This window comes from Orussus abietinus, unplaced genomic scaffold (genome assembly GCF_000612105.2).
Source record: "Orussus abietinus isolate OABI.00-Male unplaced genomic scaffold, Oabi_2.0 scaffold28, whole genome shotgun sequence".
In the NCBI taxonomy this organism is placed as follows: domain Eukaryota; kingdom Metazoa; phylum Arthropoda; class Insecta; order Hymenoptera; family Orussidae; genus Orussus; species Orussus abietinus.
This window is the reverse complement of record NW_019394431.1, coordinates 1,041,272-1,057,060: the sequence shown is the minus strand read 5'-3', so window position 1 is coordinate 1,057,060 and position 15,789 is coordinate 1,041,272. Positions and strand designations below refer to the sequence as shown.

The 15,789-nt window shown below is 48.2% G+C and overlaps 1 protein-coding gene across 1 annotated transcript in view; it reads left to right on the top strand.

Moving 5' to 3' along the window:
• Positions 1 to 621: 621 nt before the first annotated feature.
• LOC105701102 (choline O-acetyltransferase) overlaps positions 622 to 15,789 on the top strand; it is a 31,494-nt gene continuing 16,326 nt past the window's right edge. The window contains exons 1-2 of the mRNA XM_012427548.2: positions 622 to 698; positions 8,348 to 8,539. The gene's annotated coding sequence lies outside the window, so the exon portion shown is untranslated. The remainder of the gene's footprint in view (positions 699 to 8,347; positions 8,540 to 15,789) is intronic.

Sequence of the window (15,789 nt, the reverse complement as noted above, 5' to 3'; positions counted from 1 at the left end):
CCTCCTGTAACCACATTACCCCCGGCCTAGCCGGCCCTCCCCTCGTTTATTTTCCCCGGCACCCCCCACGCATGATGTACGAGCTAGGACGACGTTGTCTTCGACCCCGTGTCCATAAGAACCATCCCTTGGCACCCCCTGGCTCCCACCTTAAAGACAACCTCAGACAGGGACGTTCAACCTATCCGCAACGTCTAAATTAATTCCTTGCCTTTTTATTTTATTAATGTAAAGTCATCAATTACGCCGATATTTCTCTTCCTACTTACCAAGGCCTCCCCTAAGTGTTCCTGATTTTGTTTATAAGAAATTGGTGCAAAGACCCTTAACCTCCAATTTTTATATTTTTCCCATAAGTCATTGTCGAGTTTCTGCCCGGAGAAAAAAATATCACTGAATCAAAGAAATATTCTATTTCTATTAAGAAAATATTTCTTCGGTTCAATGGACTTTTTTTTCAGGGTGCAATGATTTTCGTCTTCCCACCTTTCATTACTTTTCTTGGGGAAAACTCGATGCGACGATTTCTCTGTTCCCATTTCGTGGGTTAGCTTTGAAGTTTAATTGTTCTTGGCAGATAATTTTATACGTATCTATTTTTTTCAGAGGGATGGCGAGATTCGGTGTTGGGGGCGCCACGGCGACTCCTGGTGACTCTCGGCAGCCTCTCCAGAGACTCCTCGCCGTCCACCCTGGCGGTAAGTTCTACTCGGCGAGATCCCCAGGGAACGGGCGTGACGAAACGCAATTTCTGGCCCATCTCGAAGGGGTGACGTCACGTCGCCTGCAGGCACTGCCATTACCGACGGGGATATGAAATGCGCGAGCAGAGGGCGCTTCCGGGCCAGTTTCGCTCGAGGGCAGAATATGCAAATCGCACGCCCTGTTGCCATTTTGAAATCCAAGGGGGTTGATCTTATCCGCTCTCCGAAATCGCTCGATAAGGGCGATAAGAAAATTTTAAATAAGTATTTCAGGACGCATGCGTTCTTACGTTCCTACTTATCCGCGTTTGTAGGGACACATAGAGAAGCAAAGTAAAAAAAGTAATAAATCTGCATATATCCTGAACTAGTCCTTGGAAATCTAATTTGAAGAAATTTTGCTGGGAATATTTATTGGGATAATATTTTTAACGGGTTCATTAGTATTATTCATTTCAAGATTGCAATCAGGCAATGAACTTGTCTTCTTTTTTTTTTATGGAATATATAAAAGTCGATTGGTCTCTGTGCATTCGAGATGTGAGAAAGTGGACGCGAAATCGCAAGCCGGGGGTGGAATAGATAACGAGGGTGGGGGAGGAAGCCCCCAGGAACTCGAAGGAAAGTTTTAGCGGGCTACCGGCTTCTCGGCGAGTTTGAATCCCTGGAAATCCGAGGGCTTTCCTGGAGCTTCCGGGATGGTTTTGCCGAGTTACAGGCACATCGAAATAGGCACACGCAGGGGGCCCCATGAACGCCCCCAAAATCTACAGGGAAAGATTCGCGGAGCGATTCACCCCCACCTGGGAAAAGTGGTGGAGAAATTGCAGACAGCCATAAGAAAATTACTTTCTTCAGGAGAGACTCCATCCAGGGGAGCAAAGGCACTCCGGGGTGTCACTTCCGATATTGGTTTTATATTGGATTTTGCAAGGTCAAAGGGAAATCCTCGTCGGAAGGAGTACAAAAAACGAGAGAAAAGAGGGACGAGGGATCGATTAATTTCGCCATCGATTAATTTAAGCTCCTTCAAGGGGGGAGGCGAATCCCCCCAGGGGGCTCGTATGTACAAGAAATACGAGAAGACGCGGAGCAATCAACCCCGTGCCCATAACCCATAACTCTCACGGCGCGAGAACGTCTTCCAGGGGAAATTTGCGAGCTCCTGGGAAAGTGGGAAAAATTCTGGAGGTGAGGAATAAAATGAAAAAGGGAGGGACCTGCAGGTATCGATTGGCGTGAGGGTGCCACACCCGTCGATTAATTTGAGCTCATTCATGGCGAATCCATCAGCTGGTGTCCAGACTGCAAGAGAGGGTGGTAACGTGCCGATAATTTCTTTTTACCCGGGGCGTCGATTATCGAGGATTATCGGTTAGTATTTCGGGGGTGAGGTTCGCGAGTACAGGAGAGAGCACCGACCCCAAACTGTAATTTACAGAACCACAAGTCCGCTTATTCTACCTGAGCGCCCACGTAATCCGGGGATGCTTTCACCCCCATAGGAGGGTGCCACCTGAGGGGTTCCACTTTCGGCTCGGCAGAGCCACGTCACGAGCGGACGATAAATAATACCTTATCGCGGCATCCGATGGCGGCTAATTTATTTACGAATCGGTGTGGGGGGGTGGAGGCCCCAGAAGGGGTGCGAGGCTAAGCAGAACTCATTTTCCGATTCTGAGTCACGAGCCATCTGGCCTTGCCAGCCCAGAAATTCAGTCAATTCGGCCACCTCGACTGAGTCTCGCGCCAAGTTCGTCAGCTCGCGCGCCCGGGTCTCTTTGCGACAACGATGGACAATCGCTCGAAAATTTATTTTTAAATCAGTTTTTCAGGGCCCTGGGGTGATGTATGCCTCCGGAACTTGGAACTACCCCTAGAAAAAGTTGTATTAAAGTCCTGTCCGAAGGCACGCGTCCAATTATTCCGGGAAATTCACCGCCGGAGGGTTCGCAGGGGGTAAGGAAACCGCGGAAGAGGAAACCTGAAGGGTGGACCGCTCGAGGGAGGGAATTACGAGAGGGCTGGTCCGAATGCACCCGAGAGGAGCCCTTTCTGAAAAGCACTCCGTGAATTAAGAGGAGAGGTTTTCCAGGCTATATAATTCCTCCCGTGACTGGGGGGTGGTGGAAAGGGGTAACTCGGGGGTAAAAAGGTGCAGAGTGAACGGCCTTGGGAGAGGTCCGAGGTCGGGCGATTTTATTTCTGGCGAATCCCTCGCGTTTCGCGCAAACCTCGAAGTCGGAGGCTGAAAACGAGGAAGCGAGAGAGAGAGTTGGCAGAAAAGAGGCGGAGGGGTGGAAAGAGGGCGGGGAGGAGGGAAAAGTTTTCCTGGAAGGTTCCCTAACCGCTTCGATCGATGCTTCTTTCGCGTGACGCGGGGGTTGTATAGTGGAAACTACCCTAAAGCCAGACACGCGCTACGGGCGCACGAATCGGCGTTCCCATTAACGACCGGCTGGTTCGCAGTATATGGGAACCTTTCCGGGCTCTTTCTAAGGTTCTCTGGATGAGGGAACCTTACTAAGGTCCGCACCTTTATGGGAAAAATGGCGGCGCCCGACCCGAATGGCTCGACCTCCCTCTAGGGGTGCAGAAGGCACCCTCTAATTACTCCACGAAATTCATCGCTTGAATTATTTTTATCAAAGTCCTACACGTATTCACCTCTCCAATGTGTTTTCCTATACGCTAAGAGGTTATCTACTGATTAGTCAAAATGGCGGAAAGGTCGCTTCCATTTGGCGATAAAAGAATTGGACAGCTGGTTAGAGAGGATATCGAGAGGATCTCGATACCGCCCGGAGAAAGGGGGTCCATTTTGGTAAATAAGCATGATCAAGGGTTGCAAAGAGCAAGATGGGTAGTTAGATAGACAGAGACAGACCGGGCGGGAGGAAAAGCGGAACGACAGAGACCGAAGGCTCCGCGCTCGACTTCAAAGCACACCGAGTGTCGCTAACTAAACTCCCACCGCCGGGGGGAGAGTTTGCCATTTCCAATTCCCAGTCCATTTCGTGATTAAGTGTAAACTTCTGAAGTTGCCCCGAGGCCGATCGCAAATAAACGCACCGGTGCGTATTTACGCGCGGGACGGAACCCCCGGAGCGCGCATCCCTGATGACACCCCGACTGGCCGTGATCGAATTAACCCATGGGGTGATTTTTCAAAATCACGAGGAAGTGAACATTGAAAACCACGTTAATATGATAAATGTTAATTATCAAATGACTTATCAAAAATATACAGTGAATAAAAATACGTATAATTTAAAAATTGTAAGAAAACACTCCAGGTCGAATTAAATCATTTTGGAGCAACGAGGTGTTTTTCCGAAATTATCCCAAAATTAATATCGGAAGCCACCTTATTGTCATTAACGCCATATAGAAAATCGATCTGTACACATTTTTTTTATAGAGATTTGGATGGGATTTGAAAACTGCAGGAAATTCTTCTCTCGCTCAGTTTCCAAACGGAATCAAATTCGAAGTCGGAGGTTAATGGCGAGAAACTCGATATATGCGTGCAGCCATAATGGGGCCGAAAGGAGGAATTCGTCCTCCTATATCGGGTTGCTAATGGCGTAAGTTAAGCCTTGGAGTAAAAACAGAGGCAATCGAAGGCAACTGCACCCTTTGTAGTTATTCCCAGTTTAATTGGAGGACACCTAGGCGAGTTCGAGCGCCCCTAAACGGGATTCATCCCTCTGTTTTTTATCGCAGGATCCTCGAAGGCGCTTTCAAGGACCTCTTCGAGCCTCGACACGGTTCCCTCTGTAGCGACATCTCGCGAAGAGGAGATTATTGCTCGCTTTTGCATGCAAACGCCACCCCTCGGCCCTCCTTGCGCGAATATTTGCGGAATATATCATCTAAATGTATACAACACAGGGTGGGGTCGTCGCCGATAGAGGGGTCAGAGGTTAAATCCAAATCCTCGAAATACAATCAAAACCCTCACCCTGGAAAACTTTTTTAATAAAAATAAATGCAAAAACACTATAATGAAAATCCCTATAAACGCATACGGTCGATAAGAAAAATGCAATAACCAGAAACAATATTTAAAATCCTCATTTGTTCCCTCTTTCGGTACTTTTATGGGTTTTTGTTCTATGTACCCGTGTAACGAATCGATACTCCGATTTAACTAATCAATGGTTTCCAAGGATTTCTACGGTTCTGGGAGAAAGTGTCATTAATGGGCCACTTGGATTTATTGCATCGGTCGTGGAAAATCCTTCCACTCGTTAGCCTTTCGAGTCGCCCCTTGCGTGAATAACCCCCTGATAAATAATCTAGATGCACACGCAGGTTCGATTCAAGAGGAGGGTCGAGGGCTCGAGTCGGAGTCACGCGGCGGGTCAAGTTCTGGGTCGCTTCGTTAAAAAGACCAGCCAAACTCAGGGGACTTTCCTGTCGGCGGGTCCTGCCAATTAAATTCCCTGCAGTTTCGCTCGGATTGCGCGATTTCGCCGACAAAAAGCCCCTAGCGCGTGCGCTTACCTGCGAAATCCATAATTGCTCCGCAAGGGTGAACATTGCGCTGCGGTGCGCCAATTTGTTGGGCCTCGTCGGGTTGCTATGGCTTAAGGGTGTTCCCTGCCACATCCCCAATTTTTCCGATTTCTGTGTGTCCAGTACTTCCCTTAGCCTGAAAATAATAATGGTTTGGAGAATAATACTAAAGGAAACAAATGCACTGAAAATTGTGCGTCGGTGGAGGGAATTATTGGGTGTTTTTAATTAATCGTCATTTTGTTTCACGAAATTCTCTTACACGCGGGAAAAAAGAAACACCGAAAATTGTGCGGTCGAAGTATTGTTGAGAAAAAATGTGTGTATCGCAGAAATCAAAGTGGGTATTGTTTATTGTTCACGGTGGAACGATGGAGCAGAGGAGGTCTATTTTCCGGTGGGTCCTAAGGGAGGGTGGGTGTATTTTCATCCCCTTCTACGAAGTTCCTGGGAGGGCATAATTTACTTTTCGACCACCGGACGAAGGAAGTTTCCGCATCCCTTGAGAGTGAATTTTCCCGTTCAGGTGCTTACATCGAGTTCCTTGAGCAAACTCGAAGTCAGTGAAAGAGGGATTACTTGGGGTGCATTAAAGGGAAATAAAAAAAGAATTGGGTATCCATATAAACTCCACACAATTTCCCATTCGCTTGAGCCGATGTTTCCATTTACTCGATGAAAGCTCGAAAATTCGACAGCTTTTCCCTGGGACAGAGACGCGAATTGCCGAGCGAGGTCGCAGGCAATTAAGAGAGAAAAATGTGGAAAAACGGGAAAAATCGGGGAAAAACGTGGCGAAAGGTCGCCGAGAAATACGGAGCGACCCGAAACGCGTGAAAAAAATTGGCAAAAAAATCCCGTGCGATGAGAAAATCCGATAATTTCGGCAGGAACGAGGAGGAGGAGAAAAACGGCGAAGAGTGGCCGAAGAGACGGAGACAAAGGGGCTCTCTCTCCTTGTCGATGCAAAACAGAGCACGAAGGGTCGCAGCAATTAAGAGATAACAAGATTTCCCCTCGGCACCCCTCCAATTAGTAACACCCCGAGCTACCCCTGCCAGGACCAGAGCACCCCCTGGCGCCTTTGCCGACCGCCGAGCAAACGATGGTTTCCCCTCGCCCATGGCGGAATTCTCCTCCTCTGTTTGCATACCATCGCGGTCCATGGAGAATTCCCGAAGGACCGGAGCAAGGTGCCTATCGCGCATATATTACCCGTTTATACATATACATATATTCGATCCTTCCAGTCAATCAACCCTTATCACTTGGGGAGTCTCCTAGATCCCTCCATTTTTCTCTTTATTTTCTAATTTCTCATCTTTTCATTTTTCAAACGGATCTTCTCTTTCTCTCCTCTACTTTTTCGCCCCAGGAGTGAGCTATGTTCTAAGAGACGTAATTATCCTAGGGAACAATGATCGATGAAGCCCGCTTTTTATTTTTTTATTACCCGGGAATTTCACGAGGTGGTCCAAAATCAGGGCAGCGGGCGGGCGACATATGTAACATGTAAATGGACATATAAATGGACACCCGACAGGATACGCAACCACAGACCTGTCTAGGGTTGCAGGGAGGCTCGAGAAGGGTGGCAGGGCAATTATTTCGAATTCAGTAAGTCCGAATAGAGGCCGTGTCCGATTGATTATTATCGAGTCGAGCAAACGAGGGTGTTTGATCGGAGCCACTCAACCATTTCGAGACCGGTGTTTTTATTTAATTATGTCTTTTCGAGAATTATTTTTCCATTGGCAAGTATCTTTAAAATGAGATCCAGGACCGAGTAAATCGAAATAAATACCGTGTCCGATTATTATCGAGTCGAGCAATGGTGCTTAATCGGAGCCACTGGGACAATTCAAGGCAGGTGTTTTTATTGAATTTTTCCCTTTTTATGAATTATTTTTCCGTTGAATGGAAGGTGACGAATGAGATCCAGGATTCGAGGGCCTCCGGTAACCTCGTGGCCGTGGTTCGATTCCGGACGTAGAGGTTACGCGCCTCGGAGGAGGTCGATGGCGCGAGGTCGTTAGCGGGGCTCGAGCGGTGCATAGCAATGAGGTCGACGGGGCTGGAAACCTCCTGGGAACCGAGACACCCGTTATAGCTTTATACGAAAGACGACGGGGGTTCGAGAATAGGACTGACTCATGGCGTCCGAGATAATCGAACTCGTTACGTCGCGTACCCGGGATTCGTTTCGTGCGCGGAATCGAAACGCAGGGGCGGATTCGCGGCCCGATTGCCTTGGATATAAAACGAAACGCCCCGGTGATCGAGGATGTCTTTGTCGTCGAGGCGATAACGTGCTCGACTTGACGTAAACGATATTAAAAATAAAAAAGAAAAAGAAAATGTCCTTCAGCGAGTGACGATTTTTGAGCGCAGGATAGAAAATCCCGCCAGAAATTAATTCCCAGAGGAGGCGGAATTAACAGAAATGTTAATAAATAAAATTAATATCCATCGAGGGGATGACGACTTTTTCTGCGCACATCGTGTCCAGGATTAATTTCCGACGGAGGGGGAGGACTTAATGGAATTATTAATGAAAATAATTGCCATCGAGTCCATGCGAGGGCAGTATGACGGACTGCAAGAAGTGCACCCTGTCTCCAAAATAAATTCTCGCCGGAGAGGGAAGAGCACGCGGGGTCGGTCTCGTTAGGACAGCAAAGGGGATTTCTGATCAACGAACCGTGTGGACCCGGACCCTCTCGAGCAGCCACGCTTCGTTTCTCGATTGATTCTTTATTTTACAATTGACAGAGCCGCAGTAAGGGCCGGTGCGTGCCGGCGCCCTGGCACTCGAGGGCCCCTCAGGGTGGCTGGAGGAGTAAGGGCATCAGCCGAGCGAGACTCGACGATTGATCCAGGAGTTCTCTTATCCTCGGTCGAGGTCGAGACGAGATCCTGTAAAGAGCGATTTTCTTATCTGGATAAAATAAATGTCATTTTACCCCAGACTGGTTGCGGTACCTCAAGAACCCCCTGATAGATTTAGTCCTCCCGTGGATATGGAATTAATAAATAAACACCTTGGTAAAAATTGCGAATTAAATTCCAGGGTATATGTAGATCACAAGGATGAGAGAAATTGAGGATAATTTAATTCGCAGAAGGACGAGCCTCTACCGAGCCTGCCGGTGCCGCAGCTGGAGTCCACCATAAGGAAGTACCTGGCGCAGGTGGAGACGGTGGCACCTGCGCACCTGGAGAGGAATCGTGCCCTGGCGAAGGCCTTCCTCGCGGGTCCTGGTCCCAGGCTCCAGCAGCGTCTCCTGGAGCGTAGGCAAAGGACCACGAACTGGGTAAGTCTCCTGTCTGACCAACAAAAGGCAATTCCACTCCACTTAATAAAACCCCAGGTCTCTGAGATGAAATTTCTAAACGAAAATCCCCTTGAAAATTAAATTCCGAAGATAAGCCCTCGCTCAAGAAATTTCTTCCGAATTTCTGGCGAGTCTGGGGCAAATAAAGGCTTAAATAAAATAAAGAAGCTAAAAGTGGAGGAACAACGCCGAAGACGTCGAAACGGGAGAGGCCGCGCGTGGCCGAGGGCGGTTTTTTAATATTCGCTCGCAGGCAAGAGAGGAAACGAAAACGGACGGCTCCGAGCCCGACTAAATGGCACAACACCATTTTCGTTTCAGAACCCGAGAGCCTCGGGAGAATTCCACCCTTATGGTGGCCCGTTAGCGCGTGTACGTGCAGAGGCAAGGGTGTAGGTGCGCTTCCAGGGGGTTCCGCTCCGTGACTTTAGCGATCCCCCTGATGTCCCGCGGGATCTGTCCTATGCATGGGGGGCTACCTTCCCCTGCGTATTCCCCGTAAAACCCACCCCGCGCAAAACCCCCGTGGCACATAAATAAATAAATAAATGGATTTACGGGGCGCGGCCGAGCTCGCCTGACGTTTCGACGTTCTGTTGGCCGAAGGGGAGGAAAGGGGGAGGGCATTACCTCGGAACAACGAACAATGGAGGTACGTATAACGGAAAAGGAAAGGGTTTTCTGGAAACTTGAGATTACATTCAAAATTAAAAAGAGGGTAAAATTTGCCCAGTTTTTTTAAATCCATTTTCTGACTTATTTGGGGAGGTGGAGTTTATTGGAAAAATGGATAGATCGATCGATGGAGGCGGAGTATCTCGGCATGTTCTTGGATTGTTCGGGGATAATGAAGACCAGTTTTTCGGCCTTTGGGGGGACGTTACCCCCTGAAGGGAATCGAGGACCTAGTTCCATCTACGGGGGAGTTATGGGGAAGGAACTTGCAAGAAAGGAGGAGCAAGATCGAACGGGAAGCAATTCGCGGCCACGTCGCGAGGAGATTGCTTCCTCGCGACCTTCGACAGGGGTGGCGAAATGTCCGGGAAATCTCGGCGACAATGTATTTCCGCCACTTTCCCAAATCGAAATTCTCCCCCGTGAGGAGGTCGATTGTATCGATTGTGCCGATTTCAACGTCGCGATCGATCTCGCCCCTCGACCGAAGGCGACTCGATCTCAGTAAACATTTACCAAGGGGATGGTGCACCTGTATGGGAACCATGAGATTATTTTCCAGGGTTCCCAAACCCTTTTAACTCCTCTTTTAGATTTTTTTAAAACGACGCCGAGCGGCGCAACTTCGCTCCGGAATTTTCCCTTCATTTTCTCTAGCTTATTCCCCGGAGAAAAAGCGCGCTTAGCGAGGCGTCGAAAACTTCTTTATACGAGGGAAGGGGGTAATTTCTCATTTCGAGCAAAAATATGCTCCTCGCTTTATTCGCTCGTTCGACGGGATTCGTCGGCGGGCCTCGTAATTCGAGCGCTTGTAATTCGAATTGAATTTGCCCGGACGAATAATGGCAGTCGCAATGAAATTTTCCAGTTCGCCGCGGGGTTCCGTAATATTAGCTTTCGGCTCTGCAACCCCTGCGGACACCCGCCCCCTGTCCACTCCCTAAAGTCGCCTTCCACCCGCGTTTATATCCCCCGAAACGGAGATTCGCACCTGCGGACAAAGAAATCCTGAAAACTCGGGTAAACCGTGGAACAAGGATCTCGAGGATCTTGAAATATTGCGTCGTTACAAAATTCACAGATAAATCTATAAAACTTCAGAAATATATTTTTTTTCCTTTCAAACCGAAACCCATATTAATTATTAATATATCTTCCGGCACTTCTCGCGACCACCTCGGTAGATTTATTAAATCATGCGAGGGTCTCCAAAGAATCATGGAAATTCACACCGGCAAGGAAATCCTGAAAAAGCGCGTAAACCTTAAACGAGGACCTTAAGAAGCGGGAAATATGAAGGGGGATTTAGGGGTGTTTGTTGTGTGGGGGATGTTTTACTTTTGTCTTACCAAGCTAGTCCAGCAGGACCTCCGTCGTCCCTCTCTATTTGCGAGGGTTGCCCACCTCCAAGGGCGGTCCAGAGGGTGGAGGGTGGAATAAGGAGGTACGTGAGCGAGAGACAAAAGAGAGGAGGTTTCGGTAGGACCTTGAAACGAAGGTGAAACAAGGGGCCGAGAACTCGGAGGCCATTCGAAGGGATCCTGCGAAAAGACAACGCGTGTCCTTGTGATCACGTCCTGGTTCCCTCCAAGTTGGTCCAGCGAGGAGATAAGATCGAGCAATAAAGCTTTATGGCTCCTGCTCGTCCTTCCAGCTCTACCCACAGATCCTGTTCCTGCGGGAACACGAAATGGTTACCCTTTCTTCTTCCCTCTAACTTCCTTTCCTGGACAAAAAATTGTTTCTCATGAAAAATTAAATACAAACCCTGATCCTTCCATCAGGAACCTAAATTCCCGGTAGAAACGCCCTCCAGGAGATCCCTCTTCCGGAGTTTCCGCACCCCAAAAAAGTTCCTCGCAAGGAGGAATCTTTTTTGGACCTCCGAGGATACAGGATAATCCGTTAACGAAAAGACCGGCATTAGGAGAGTTAGCTGGGGGATTCTTCGGGATCGGAAGGACGAAGTGTCCTTTTGGCATCCCTGTTCCTAACTTTCCCAACAACCCCCCAAGACCTCTCGAGGGTGGGATCCTGCAAAACGATCTGGACGTACCATCCTACACCTTAATTCATTACCTAGCCTTCACTTTAAGGAACACCCCGAAGAGGAGGCGGAATTCTTTCTCTCCCTCGCATTGAACTTCTTTCTGCACGAATTCGGCGCCACCTGAAAGTCCAGATAAAATTGTCATTTTCTTTAAAGACCCACAAAAATGATAAAGTTTAAATCACTCCAAATGAGCCCTCTATATTATAAATTTAATGAAAAAAATAATTATTCATTGCATGCGTAAATTGACTCGAGTTCTTCGATTTTCAAGGTGTCACGAGGTGGGAGGCCTTCTGGATAAATCGATAGAGCTCTTCGAAGAGGGTCTCTTTATTTTATTCGTTTTCCGCGGCTTTTTCTCGCCACGTCGAGGCGAGGGATGAGACGCGGCTTTGTCGCTCCCTTTAACAGCCCCGCGTTTCGTTAGATCGTGTTAGATCGGGAGCGGAGTTCCCAGGAGATGCTCCCTCTGTCCTGGGGCCGATAAAAGGCGAACTCGCGGCCTCGAAAAGAACATCGGCCGAGTTTAAAGGGCGAGTTCGGTTCGCTCGATCGGGCCTTTAACCCCGAAGAACGCCCCGAAGAAAGGTGCCCCCTTGTCACGCGACTCGCCGGTCGATTAAGTGCAATTTTTCTGATAATGGAGATTACGCCTGAGAACATTACAGAGATGTACTTAAGATAGGAATGTGAGAGACGTGCTAAAAATAGGAATAGTAGGAATAAGGTACACAAGGAACAGGTATATAAGAAAGGCGAACACTGAGAAAAAACAAATTAATTAATTGAAACAAATATACGCTGCTGTCTGATTCATGTATAATCCCAAGAAACAATTATTTCGTCGACAAGAAAAATGTACATCGTTGATTTAAACGAATTTTCTTTACCACGTTTCTTTCGACGTATTTAATCGCAGGATTTTTGTCACGTATTTTTTTTTTTTTGAGGTGACCGATATTTGTCTCGGCGTACTTAAAGTGGAGATACGAGGGACGGGTACTTAAAGTAGGTATGTAGGAGGTATATTAAATTGGAATATTAGAGATATACTTGAAACAGGAAATTGCACGTAAATCAGCCGTGCGAGTCCTGGAAGACGGTGCAAGAAAGCCCGGAGGAAAGGGGCCGAAAGGGGGTGGCGATTACTTTACCCTCGTGCTCGACTTAGCCGAGAAGTACGCGAGAGCAATTACTTTCGAGTCGTAACGAAGGGTCGAACTTTGCGGTAAGTTCGGCCCGCAATTACTCGAAGCGCTGTTTCTCCCAGGGCGGCTTCAAACGAGTTCGCGAAACGGATTATTGCAGGAAACGAACGCCGGCATCTTTGATGTCGAGGGATCATATTTATATCGGCGGGTCCTCTTCTGTCTCTTTTTACACACAGGGGTGGAAATGGGGGCACGAGACGAGGTGGGTCGCAGACGTCTTCGGGGGAAAGTGGAATCTCGTAATGCCACCCAGGAGGAGAGAAGACACGAGCCTGAGAGCAAAAGTTTCCTCGGATTCTCCGAAATTCGATACCCAAACGTCGAGTCGAGTATCAGGGATCGAGACAAGGGACCATTTCCTAATCGGATAGGAAATTTAAGAAATTTCCTTCAACTCCCAATATTAAAATTTGACATTTCCACCGAATCCCTCTTAGAACTCTACACGGTCTAAAGCACTCCAAGAGACAAGGAAATTATATATATTTCCGGATAAAAGAAATTTTTCAGCGAGCTAAAGAGAAAAAATTTCTAAAATTTCAGGAGGTGCCCTTTCGACAAACGTGTTTCTTCTTTTTAAACGTCACGAAATAAAATATTTCTGATAATTTAATATTCATTAAGGACTCGGAATTTTCCGTGGGTCCCTAAGAAGCAATGGAATTAATCTTCCCTCTCGGCGGGAAAATGCAATATTTTTCAAGGTGTATTCATACGATCTTTTTACGGGGGCAGGTTCTCGCAACCCTTGACGTCGAGTTTCGCCGACTCGCTTGGATCATCCCCCGGAATCGAAGGGCATGGTGGCGCTTCCGCTAATCTAGGCAATTTAAATGTTTGTCCCCGAGGAAGGGAGATCGAGTATCGTCGGCGACGGGGCCGCGAGTAATCCCTTGTTGAAACAGCACTAAGCCCTGCGGATTGTCTGCGGGATTGCGCGGTGATACGGCGAACAACGAACCGGGGGTGGCCGCCCCTGGTTTGCGCGATTTCCCTCCGGCGCGGGTGCGGCCATTCTTTACCGGGGCCTCCGTCGTTCCGGGGGCACTTCTGCCCCCGAAGACCCAGGAGCGGTCTTCACGAAATTGGCCACCCCCGGGATAAGCTCGACGCCTCCCGAGGGACGTCCCTGCAAACGCCTGGAAGTGGCGCGCGGAGGAATCCTCCAAAAAATAAAATAAAAAAAAAAGCATTAACAAATTGACAAATAACTTTCATCACCTTACAAAAAGATCCTCCTCGTCATCACCATCGACCAACAATCTCCAGGAGTGACATAAATATTTTTACAAAATTTTAAAAAATAAGTCAAATTTTGCCGTCCAAGAATCGACGCCATGTTTTCGAATATAGATACGTGTCTTTTCTGTGTCTGGGTTATGTGCGATTTTAAAGCGTAGAGAAAAATAAATTTTGAGAATAGTCAATGTTTGTTTGAACCGTTTTGAGTATTGGTCGATTTCTGTCCGAGGTCTTTTAGAGTTCCCACAGGATGCGAGGAGACGTAGACGAGAGCCAAAAGCGGCGCCCTCGAAATTGGCCACCGCGAGTCGGGATAAGATCGATGCGTCCCTCGGGACGGCGAACGACTGGAAGTGACACAGGAAAAGAGGATTTCCAGCTTCAGAAAAAGCCCGTCGAGCCGTTCGAGCCGCGACTTTGAGTCCCGACTCTCGTCGGAGGAGCCACGTCTTATATTCCAGTGGCACTTAAGGAGGCAAATATTTATGGTGTCTCCTGTGACGCCGACGTAAAACAACGGGGTCCCCCAGAACTCCAGGGAGGGAGCCGTCACGCTTCTGGATACGAGGGACCCCCTGGGATTAACCTTTAATTCTATCCTCAACCTCTGGAGAGTCCTCGGAAAATGCCCCGAGAAGGGCGCACTCGAGGTTCGATACGCCAGGGGTGGCATCTTGAAGTAAAAGAAGAGCACGATTTGATAAAAAACCTCCCCAGGAGCATACTACACCTGAAGCAAAAACAGATAACGTTAGAAACCAATTAATCAATCCCGTAACCAGGGAAGACATCGGTTTGAAGGGAAAATAGGAATAAAAAAAAGATATCGAGGGTGAAACCTCGGGAAAAAAATTTATTCGTGTAATAAAAAAAATTAAGTAGTTCCCGAATTTTGGGAGGAAATCTGGGAAGGTTAGGAGAAGGAGAGATTGGTAAGCCTCGGAATTACGGCTTGAAATTACGTGGGGCAATCCAAACATTGTCCTGGGGGGGAGGGGGTCCCAAGAGGGGGTCCTATCGCGATTCGGTGGATCGGTGGTCCAGGAGGACCCCTCTGATCCTGGCCGACACCCCAGTCGTGTTCCTGGTGTGACAAACGACGTCGATAAGCGTCCAAACCGAGACAAATGTGTCATGGCCGACACGTGGGAGGTTTACAAGGATATCAGCCCTGGGGAGATTCCGTCGTAGGAACGACGCGCGTCCGGACGGATTCGAGTAAATTTAGTCGAGAGGGGAGGAGGGCACCTGGGGTGCACCGAGTGCAACGCCGGGTCAAGTGGATCAATGCAGTTACCTGCAGACGCGTGCTATTCGACGATTCAGCGCGCACTGGAATAGAAGAGCTAAAAATTTCACCGAGAGGAGACATTTGCCCTGCTTCGGAAACGTACACGTGCAAGTATCTATTCAAGTACTATTCGAGTGCAGGGCACCGAGGAACTCGGGGAAAAGAAGGAGGGAAAAAAAACGGAACGCTATTCGCAGGGCCCCTCAGTGGACTCTGAAAGGTCGGAGAGAGGTTGAAACGCTTTTCAGAATTTTTCAGAATTTTTCCAGATTTCCAGGAACTTTTCCAGGATTTTCCTGGAATTTATCTTGAATTTTTCAGCACCCATCGTTTCATGGCGAATTTTTCCTGCTCCTTCTTCCGGGTACAGTTCAGGCGTAGGTGCACGGAAAGTGGCTTGAAAATGATTCCTTAAACGCAGGTCGCGTTCCGGGTTTACGTTTACTCGTTATTGACGTTACTCGAGTCCATACAGCGCGATGCATTATGGAGTGGGACGAAAAAAAGCAGCCACATTGCTCGTCGAGAAAAACGGCCGCAATCGATCTGGTTTATCTATGGACAGGGCGCACCTGAAGCAATTCCCCCCGCGCAAGAATAGACGGGAGGAATAATTAAAGAACCGGGAAACGAAGTTAGATCTCCACTGGAAATAATCAGGGGAACGGTTTGCCGCAAACTCGGCCTTAAGGTGTATTACCTCCATCGATTTCCATCGATCGCTTCGAGTTCCGCGTCGCGTCGAAGGGCGTCTTCG